This window comes from Peromyscus leucopus, chromosome 15, assembly GCF_004664715.2.
Source record: "Peromyscus leucopus breed LL Stock chromosome 15, UCI_PerLeu_2.1, whole genome shotgun sequence".
NCBI classification, from domain to species: domain Eukaryota; kingdom Metazoa; phylum Chordata; class Mammalia; order Rodentia; family Cricetidae; genus Peromyscus; species Peromyscus leucopus.
Window position 1 is genome coordinate 75,844,889 of NC_051076.1, and position 10,637 is coordinate 75,855,525.

Here is a 10,637-nt window from a genome sequence, read left to right on the forward strand (position 1 = left end):
GAGGACCCCAGTCATGTTGTCTAAACACTGCATGCGATTTTGCTTCCTCCACTCGCCTATCATAGTTAGTTGGGACTCTAGTTTCTGCTGTTTGTGCGATCTTCTAACTGCCCTTGGATTCTAACTCTGTGAAAAAGTACTCTGCTCACTTAAGCATGGCGTAGGAGCAGCAGCACTCAGTAGTCCCATCCCGCTTTGTCAAGTATAACTACCCTCTTGTCTTCAAAATAAACTTGATACTATCATTCTGTCCTTGCTATCAGGTCACCTTAAGCCATCTTCCTTTCACTTATACTGTGAGTGACAGGGTTGGTCAGTCCTGTCTCCAAGGTAGGAGAGCATATTCTGGAAATGACAATCACTGCCTAAGATGTGGATGTGGAAACCCAGAAGAGAGACCAATAAAGTGAAAGTTCCTTTCAGTAAACCAGTACAAAGTTGTGTGTGTGTGTGTGTGTGTGTGTGTGTGTGTGTGTGTGTGTGTGTGTGTGTGTGTGCCCATGCATGTGGAGGTCAGAGGCTGGCACTGGATGTCTCTTTTAATCACTTGCCACTTAATATAGCTATTTTTTATTTTGAGACAAGATCTTTCTCACTGAATCTGGAGCTGCTGATTCAGCTGGACTGGCTGGCCAGCAAACCCCAAAGATCTACCCACCCCTGACTTTCCAGAGTCCTGGGACTATAGGGATGTTTATGTGGGTTCTTGGAGACAGAACTTAGGTCCCCATGCTTGTGTGGCAAACCCTTCACTGACTAAGTCATCTCCCCAGCCCAGTAAGCAGTTTTATTTTGGAATGTGTTGGCAAATTTGAAAAACAGATTTATGTCAAAAATGCAGAAATAAAGCAGCCCTTGGCCTACCACAGACCCTGCATGAAGGAGATAACACAGGTTGCTATCTGAGCACCCCTTCCACGTGCACACAGGACACCTTTCTTGGCTCAGTAGGAGGGCAGTTCTATTTCTAGCATGTCCCATTTCCTATCAGTCTCTGCACAGGCAACTGCTTGACGGAGCCATATTTTCCAGTTCTGATGTGTTTGGGTAATTTGTAGGGCTGCAAATGAGGAAGTGATTGGAATGGGAGGGCCTTGGTGAGCCAGTCAATCAGAAACTTGCTTGTGCCCCCAAGCTGTCCCTTGTGGCAGTGTGTGCCTCATTACAATATTTTCTGTTGGATTCTTCTATTCAATAGCAACATGCTGAGTGAGAGTGAAAATAAAGATCTAATCCTTATTAATTACTCACTCATGTAACAAATCCCATGCCCAGTGCTTTACACTAATTTCCTTATGGGATAACTGTTAGCATTTGAATCGGAAAGGTCCTCACTTCATCCTGCTTTGGATATTTGGCCCCCAGTAGATGGTGTTATCTTGAGAGGCTGCAGAACCTTCAGTAGGTAGGGTCTAGCTGGTGGAAGTAGGTCATCAGAAATGGGTGGGTCTTTGAAAGTTATGCTCAGCCAGTCCTAGTTCTTTCTTTCTGTTTCTTAGGCAATTGTTTTGTGAACAGCCTCCAACACACATTCCCAGCACCATGAACTCAGTGGCTCCACCGTGCCTTCCCTATCATGATTAACTGAAATGCTTTGAGACCATGAACTAAAATCTTAAGTTTTATGTAGTCACAGTGAAGCAAATGTGATGTCAGCATGGCTGGAGGGTGACAATTTCTGTGAACAATGTGACAGAGACAGAGGGGAGAAAGCAGGTTGACTTTTCACACTCAAGGAAGACAAGGGAGCTGGAGTACTGGCCTTGAGGAGAAGGAAACACTGAGAGTTGAGGGAGCAGTGCCCATCAGGCAAGGTGGCACTGCCCAATCATCTACACAATGGTTGTAAACAGATGAATTTTAATCCTGAAGGATTACAGATAAAGCATGTTCCAGAGACCTTAAGTGCCATACTTATAGTCACCCAACTGGTAAATGATAATGTCAGGGTTCATACCAATCCCATCCAGGCCTAATTTGCTTACAGGATGTTGCTCTTCAGGACAGCTGTCACTAGTGAAGTCTTTTGACAGCTCCTGGAATACCTGAGTTTAGTTTCAGTCAGTTGGGACTTTCAATATGCTATAAATTGTGTGTGAGTAATCATCTCTGGTGGGCTCCCAGTAACATTTCAACTCTAAAAATGAACTGAGTCTAGAAACATGTCCAGAGGTGTGTTTCCTCTATGATTCTAGATCCCATAAAGTTGACAGCCAATATTACCTGTCACAGCTGCTTACCAGGAAGCATTAAGTAAACTGTGAACCTTTAAAATGTCACAGGTCCTCGTGTCTTTCCCAGTGATGGAGAAATGGCTGAGATTTATATGAACAACCTGAACATGAGTGGGAGCAATGAAGGGCGAGGGTTGAGGGAAAGAGAGCAGGAGATCCCACCTGGATCAAGAACAGAGAGGGAGAACAAGGAATAGGAGACCATGGTAAATGAAGACAACATGAGAAAAAGAAGAAACAAAGTACTAAAGAGGCCCACAGAAATCCACAAAGATACCCCCACAAGAGACTGCTGGCAATGGCCGAGAGACAGCCGGGACTGATCTACTCTGGTGATGGGATGGCCAAACACCCTAATAGTTGTTGCCAGAAACCCCATCCAAGGACTGAGGAATCTGGATGCAGAGATCCACGGCTAGGCCCCGGGTGGAGCACTGGGAGTCTAATTAGCGAGTAAGAGGAGGGTTTATATGAGCGAGAATTGTTGAAACCAAGGTTGGATAAAGCACAGGGACAAATAGCCAAACGAATGGAAACACATGAACTATGAACCAGGGGCTGGGGGGCCCCCAACTGGATCAGGCCCTCTGAGTAGGTGAGACATTTGATTGGCTTGATCTGTTTGGGAGGTATCTAGGCAGTGGTACCAGGTCCTGGGCTCATTGCATGAGTTAGCTGTTTGAAACCTGGGACTTATGCAGGGATGCTTGGCTCAATCTGGGAGGAGGAGACTGGACCTGCCTGGACTGAGTCTATCAGGTCTATCTCAGTCCTCGGGAAAGGCTTTGCTCTGGAGGAGGTAGGAATGGGGGGTGGGCTGGGGGGAAGGAGAGGGGAGCAGGAAGGGGGAGAACAAGGGAATTTGTGGCTGTTATGTAGAACTGAATAGTATTGTAAAGTAAAATAAAAAAAAGTCACAGGTCCAGATAATAATGGGCGATGAGGCTGGAACTCAGTGACCCTGAGCCATATGTTCTGTGTGCTAAGAAATCCTGTAGGGGATGGTGAGGGCAGCTCCTTCTTCTTTCCCACATCTCTTAGTTTGGATGGGGGAGTGAAGGAGAGCTGTTGTAAAATTGCACCCTGATTCTGCTAAAGGTCACTCTGGCGATGATGCTAGGGCTCTTTCTGTCAACTCCAGTGAGTTATTTTCATCCTTAGCATGTCTATGTACACAGCCTGCAACCACTGGCACATGCAGAAATGAGATCCATATATTTGAATGATGTTTTTGGCAACAGTCTCCCTATTATTATTTTCAAAAAGAAGAAAAAAGCCCTCCAGGAAATATGATATTTTTCTCAGAATGCCAATATAAAAGTTGATATAAAGATTGGTGATGTGTAAGCTTTGACATTACATAAATATATATAGGCATTATAAAAGTTAATGGCCGTTTTATTTATAATTATATTGCAGATTGCTATTTTTATATCTACATTGTCAATGGTAACCTTTTTGTGTTCATTTCAGTCTTGGTCCCAAATGTTTGTCTGAGATTTTTATGTCTGTATTTTATGTCATAATATCAGGGCACACGGTGCCTTGCCTTAGCCATGGTAGAATGGGTGTCACTCATCCGTCCCTCCAGGAAAAAAGAATTCTTGTCTCCCGAGACTCATCATTCATGTCGTTCTGGCTCACAGCTTTGCATCTCTTCTTTACGGAGCACATTCTCCCCCCTTTACATCCTCACAATAGCAATCCTGATGCCACGTCTATCTTCCGATATAGAAGAGTTATATTTGATTGACGTGTGAGCCCCTGGATAAAGAAGTACCTCTTATTGGTTTCTTCCAGATTTACAAACTGCCCTCCTGGCCTGTGTGTGAGACAGACCCTCTGCCCAGATCTGCTCTGGGGTAGACAGCATCTCATTTTCAAAACTGACCTTCTCTACAAAAGCTCTCCCACTGAACAGGCAGCAGTAGGCACAGCTGGCAGAAAGCCACCTTGTGTTGCCACTAAGCAGAAAGGGAGAGGGATGTCTCTATACATGGATGCACTTCCTCCCAGGTCCACAGTCTGATGGTTCATCTCCACTCCAAACTTACTGAAATTTAGAACCACCGTGAAAACACACCTCTAGGCATATCTATGAGTGTGTTTACAGAAAGGTTTAGCTGAGTAAGGAAACCTACCCTGAGAATGGCGACACCATCACATAGACTGGCATGCCGGACTGAATCAAAAGAAGGAAGTTAGCCGAGTGCCAGCACTCACATTTTCCGGCTTCCTGATTGTGAATTAATACGACCCACTTGCCTCATTCTCCTATAACCATGAGCTACACCTTCAAACACTGAACACCAATAATGCATCCTTTCTCTAGTATACTTGTGCAGGGATTTTGCTATTTTCTTTCTTGATTGCTTCCACATGGAACATTCCCTAGATGAGCTCAATGCACCTCCTGGGGGGCATCTCAGTGCCTGCAGACAGAACAAACCAGGGAAGTGTGGCTTCAGACTTGGTGATGGGTTGGGCTGCCTGCTCGCTCTGCACCCTTTTTTGGGCTCCAGTTTTTCATCAAAGATGAGATACTGAAGGTTTCCTAGTCTACCACATAAAATGATGCACACAGAAGTTTCATATAAGCACAATTATGCCTTGTTTTTCCAGAATTTAGATCAATTGAATTCCTTGGCTAAATTTAGTCACTTGTCAGTCAATCAGCACTGTGTGTGTGTGTGTGTGTGTGTGTGTGTGTATTTTCAGTGTATAAAAATATATTTGTGTATCTGAGGATACTTTATGATGGAGAGGATGTGGAACTTGGGGAACTCTCCTCCACTGCTGGTGGGAATGCAAGCTTGTACAACCACTTTGGAAATCAATATGGCGCTTTCTTAGAAAATTGGGAATCAATCTCCCCCAAGATCCAGCTATACCACTCTTGGGCATATACCCAAGAAATGCTCAATCATACCACAAGAGCACTTGCTCAGCTATGTTTATATCAGCATTGTTTGTAATAGTCAAAACCTGGAAACAACCTAGATGCCCTTCAACTGAAGAATGGATAAATAAAATGTGGTACATATACACGATGAAATACTACTCAGCAGAGAAAAACAATGACATCATGAGGTTTGCAGGCAAATGGATCTAGAAAAAATCATCCTGAGTGAGGTAACCCAGACCCAGAAAGACAAATTTGGTATGTACTCACTCATAGGAGGATATTATATGTGGAACAAGGATGACTGGACTGCTACTCGCATCACCAGAGAGGCTACCTGGAAAACAGGACCCCAAGAAAGACACGGGGATCACCCAATGACGGAGAAATGGATGAGATCTACATGAACAGCCTGGACATGAGTGGGAGCAATGAAGGGCGAGGGTCGAGGGAAAGAGAGCAGGAGATCCCACCTGGATCAAGAACAGAGAGGGAGAACAAGGAATAGAAGACCATGGTAAATGAGGACCACATGAGAAAAGGAAGAAACAAAGTGCTAAAGAGGCCCAGAGAAATCCACAAAGATACCCCCACAAGAGACTGCTGGCAATGGCCGAGAGACAGCCGGGACTGATCTAGTCTGGTGATGGGATGGCCAAACACCCTAATAGTTGTTGCCAGAAACCCCATCCAAGGACTGAGGAATCTGGATGCAGACATCCACAGCTAGGCCCCCAGGTGGAGCGCTGGGAGTCTAATTGGCGAGAAAGAGGAGGGTTTATATGAGTGAGAATTGTTGAAACCAAGGTTGGATGGAGCACAGGGACAAGTAGCCAAACGAATGGAAACACATGAACTATGAACCAGGGCCTGGGGGGCCCCCAACTGGATCAGGCCTCTGAATAGGTGAGACATTTGATTGGCTTGATCTGTTTGGGAGGCATCTAGGCAGTGGTACCAGGTCCGGGGCTCGCTGCATGGGATGGCTGTTTGAAGCCTGAGACTTGTACAGGGAGGCTTGGCTCAATCTGGGAGGCGGGGACTCGACCTGCCTGGACTGAGTCTATCAGGTCGGTCTTGGTCCTTGGGGGTGGCCTTGATCTGGAGGTGGTGGGAGTAGGGGGTGTTCTGGGGGAAGGGGAGGGGGGCGGGAGGGGGGAGAACGGGGGAATCTGTGGCTGTTATGTGGAACTGAATGGTATTGTAAAATAAAAGAAAAAAATTGAAAAAATATATTTGTGTATTTGCATGGGTATAAATTTGCACATTTGGTATTCATGCATGTGTGTGCATAGTTATGTGAAGGTCAGAGGTTGACATCACCATTTTCCTCAGACAGTTTTCACCTTATTTCTTTAAGGCAGAGTCTCTATCTATCTGAACTTGGAGTTCACTAAGTCAGCAAACCCCAGGGGTCTACCTGTCCCTGCCTTCTATGTCACTGGGTTACACACAATGCCATTCTGCCCACTTTTTTCCCCTTCCATTTTCTGTATTTACTTGTATGTGGTCAATATGTATGTATGTAAATGTGCATGTGGGTGGGTGTATGCCATGGTGTCTGTGGGAAAGCCAGAGGAGAACTTGCTGGATCTATCCTCTCCTTCCATCACATGGGCTCTGGGGATTGACCTTGGGTTGTCAGATTTGGTCATCAGTGCCTTTACTTGCTGATCTATCTCTCTGGCACTGTGATTGGCCTTGTTATGTCAGTACTGGAGATCTGAACTCAGGTACCCATGCTTGCACGGCAGGCCTTAGACTCCATTCAACACATTTTAATCAAATTGCTGTACCAGGACTTAAACCCATATCTAACAATGTCAGGGGTATGTCCACATGGTGAGTCGAGTCTGTTCCGGTGGTTGCTGTTACCTTGTTTCTGGTGTGTTCACTTCATCAGCATGCCTCATCTCAGACCTTTAATGGTTTCTCATGAGAAAGTCTGGCCGGGTCTTTTGGGAAGGGATGTCTCCCAGCTCTTGGCTTGAATGAAACAGAAGTAGCCCCAGGAAGGAGGTCTGTACCAAAACTCTTCTCTACATTTCTCACATGCACTCTTCAGGATGGAGTTGCTGGATTTACCTTTCTTTCCAGGCACCAGGATGAACACACACTCAATGCTAATGGGAAGTAAGATGCTCTGCATATGCTCATAAATATTGCATCACTTCTCTGAGCCTGGCAGTCATTGAAGATTGGAACTATGGCCGTGAATAGCATGAAGTTGCTTCCACAAGGAATTTGAGGTGCGTCTTCTGGCAAGCCCTGCAGGAATGTGTTACCAGTGGTCCCTAACTGGGTGCTTCTAGATTCTTGGTTCCTTGTTCAAATAATTGGAAGAGACCCACACAGACAAAAAAATAAAGTAACATTAATTTTATTAAAAGCAAAGCAAAAGCACAGTTTTTTTATACATTGCTAAGAGACTACGGACCACTGGAGCATTTTCATGGACCTTTGTTCTTGTCCAGAGCTTCCTTGTGGTGCCAAAAGAATGAAGAGCAGATAGCTTGGGTGGTTCTGTTATAATTGAGAGAATTGGGTTATGTAAGCTCTTTTTCTACTGCACATGTCCCTTTCCATAATCCATCTGATTTTAAATCATATATAGGTCCAGTTATGTATAGGTAAAAGATGTCACTAGGAGATCACTTCTGAAAGTTCACTCAGAGGACACAGTTTGTCTTTTTTTTTTTTTTTTTTTTTTTGCATACACCCTGAAACAGTCCAGGTTGGATCAGTCCCTGATATGTCCAGGAACATGCTTGAATAGAAAGGGGAATTATTAGGAGGCTGCTAAATGGAGAGACTTCTCTCTGTTCTTTGAAGTGGAGTACACATACAGCTCTAAGCAGGTGTGGGGTCCCATGTTGCTAACAGGTCACTAAGTGCATGGTTAGGAAAGGGGTGTCTGTGTAGCCAAGCAAAACAGAGTCTTGGGTTGCTAAGATGTTTCTCATGCTCCCCTGCCTTAAACTATTAGTATTTTATTTTACCCACAAGGAAAATGAGGTTCTCAATTGTAAAGGGGCCTCTTGAACATCACATAACTGTAGAGGTTAGTGTTGTAAACCTGACAAAAATCTAGAATCACTTAGGAGACAAGCCTTGAACATACCTGTAAGAGATTATTTTGATTTCATGAATAGACATGGGAAGGTCCATGTTAACAGTGGGCAGGACCACTACCTGGACAGAGGATCATGAACTGTATAAAATGGCATGGATTCATTGTTTTGTCCTTGATTGTGGGTGTAATTTGACCAGCTCCCTCAGTCTCCTGATGCTGTGACTTCCATACTATGACTGTACCTTCAACTGTGAGCCAATACAAGCCTTCTCTGCCTTAAATTACTTTGGTCAGGGCATTTTGTCATAATCATAGGACAAGAAACCAGGACACTTTGCCATCACCCCTGGACCATGTATGAGAGAACTCGACTCTGACTCCAGTTCTGGCATTTTATCTACATTCCTCCTTTCTTCAACACATGCATAGCTTGTGCTTAGTCACAGTTGTCATCGGTCATCAAATTGTCCTCACACCAAGAGAGAAGACGCCTGCAGATTTGGAGGTGCCACCAGGAATGACATTGTCAGTGACTATATTTTAACGGTGGATTAGAGATGGTGGCAGCCACTCTAACAACACGGTCCAGAAAGGAGTTGGTATAGAGAGACTCTAATTGATGAGGCCACAGATGTCACAGACACCATCATTTCCTAGATCTAAGATGAGTACATTTGAATAGCACCAGTTTTCATCCCATAGGGTGGGTTTACCGTCTTAAACCAGGGTCCCACTGGGAAGACAGGGAGGGCTCCAGGATGGATTTTTTTTTGTTTTTTGTTTTTTGTTTGTTTTTTTCGAGACAGGGTTTCTCTGTGTAGCTTTGCGCCTTTCCTGGAACTCGCTTTGGAGACCAGGCTGGCCTCGAACTCACAGAGATCCGCCTGCCTCTGCCTTCCGAGTGCTGGGATTAAAGGCGTGCGCCGCCACCACCGCCTGGCGAAATTTTTTAAACTTTTTTTTTGTTGTTAAGATTCATTGATTGATTGATTGATTGATTGATTTTACATACAGTGTTGTTCTGCCTGCATGTCAGAAGAGGGCACCAGATCTCATTATAGATAGTTATGAGCTACCATGTAGTTGCTGGGAATTGAACTCAGGATTTCTGGAGGAGCAGCCAGTGCTCTTAACCTCTGAGCCATCTCTCTAGCCCCCCAGGATTGAAATTTTAAGAAGGCCTTTTCTTTATGCACCATCTGAGCAAAGAGTGACTAAGACTTTTAGAAATTATTATTTACATCATAGCAAGCATATAGACTAACTGGAGAAAGCAAGTAATCACCTTCTATTTGTCTTTGTTAAATTCCTGTATCCCTTTTCTGTGACCAGAGCATCATCTTCAAGTTTTATCCCATCTCATGCTTCTGAGCTAACAGACATTCAGACTCTGATGGTTGCCCACACCCTCCACCTGGTCTCTCTCTCTCTCTCTCTCTCTCTCTCTCTCTCTCTCTCTCTCTCTCTCTCTCTCTCTCTGTGAATGTGGAGGCTAGAGGTCAACCTTAGGTGTCTTCCTTAGTCAGTCTCTACCGTGTTTTTTGAGCACAGTGTTTCCCTGGGACCTAGAGCTTGCTCACTAGGCTAGACTGGCTGGTCAGTGAGCCGCAAGGATTGTTAGTGCCTGTAACTAGAGTACAAGCAACTTTTCTGATCCTTTATTTAGACTTTGCAGCCAGAGAGTCTGGAGGCCCAGTTACCTCAAAGAAGACTAGGATACTGCAGGACATTTAAACACTGGACTTGCTTGGAGAGCTTGTGCAGCAGGGACATCTTTGAATCTGAGTCTACCACTGATAGAAGGCTTTCTAATGTGATGCAGGGAAAAGCCACTCCCACTTAGCCTCGTATCTCAGGGTACTGCAGAGCTGAGGGGCTCTCTGAAAAGTAAAGATCAAAGGCCGAGACTCTGACTTTCAGACTTTGTTTCAATTGCTGCCATTCTCCTCCAATAACTGCAGTTTGTGCACTTTCTCCTAAAAGTTACTTTAGCAACGACTTTACTTAGTGAGATGGTTGCCTATTTAGGTTCCATGTGAGAACACAGCCAGATGAAATTAGCATGGCAGGCACTTGACAGTTGCTTTATTAATTAGGTTGCTTTATTTAGCAGACACTTTCCCTATCATTCCCACTCTTGCATATGCAGAGTAGTCAACTACTTATGTGCTGTGAATTAAAGAGTGATGGGATGGGTGCCTCATCCCCAAAATAGCTCCTACTAGCTGTCGTCATATCGAGCATCATTTGCAGGTAAGTTTCTACTGACCTAGCCAGGGGCACAGCCTATGAGGATGTACTTTGGAAAGAGCCAAGCCTTTCCTTTGTCCAACCTTTTAGCTGGTCTGATAATCCTTTCCAGATTGGAATCATTTTCAGACCTGGTCATCTAGCTGTTGTGTGGACACTTGCGGTAGTCAGGGATTCC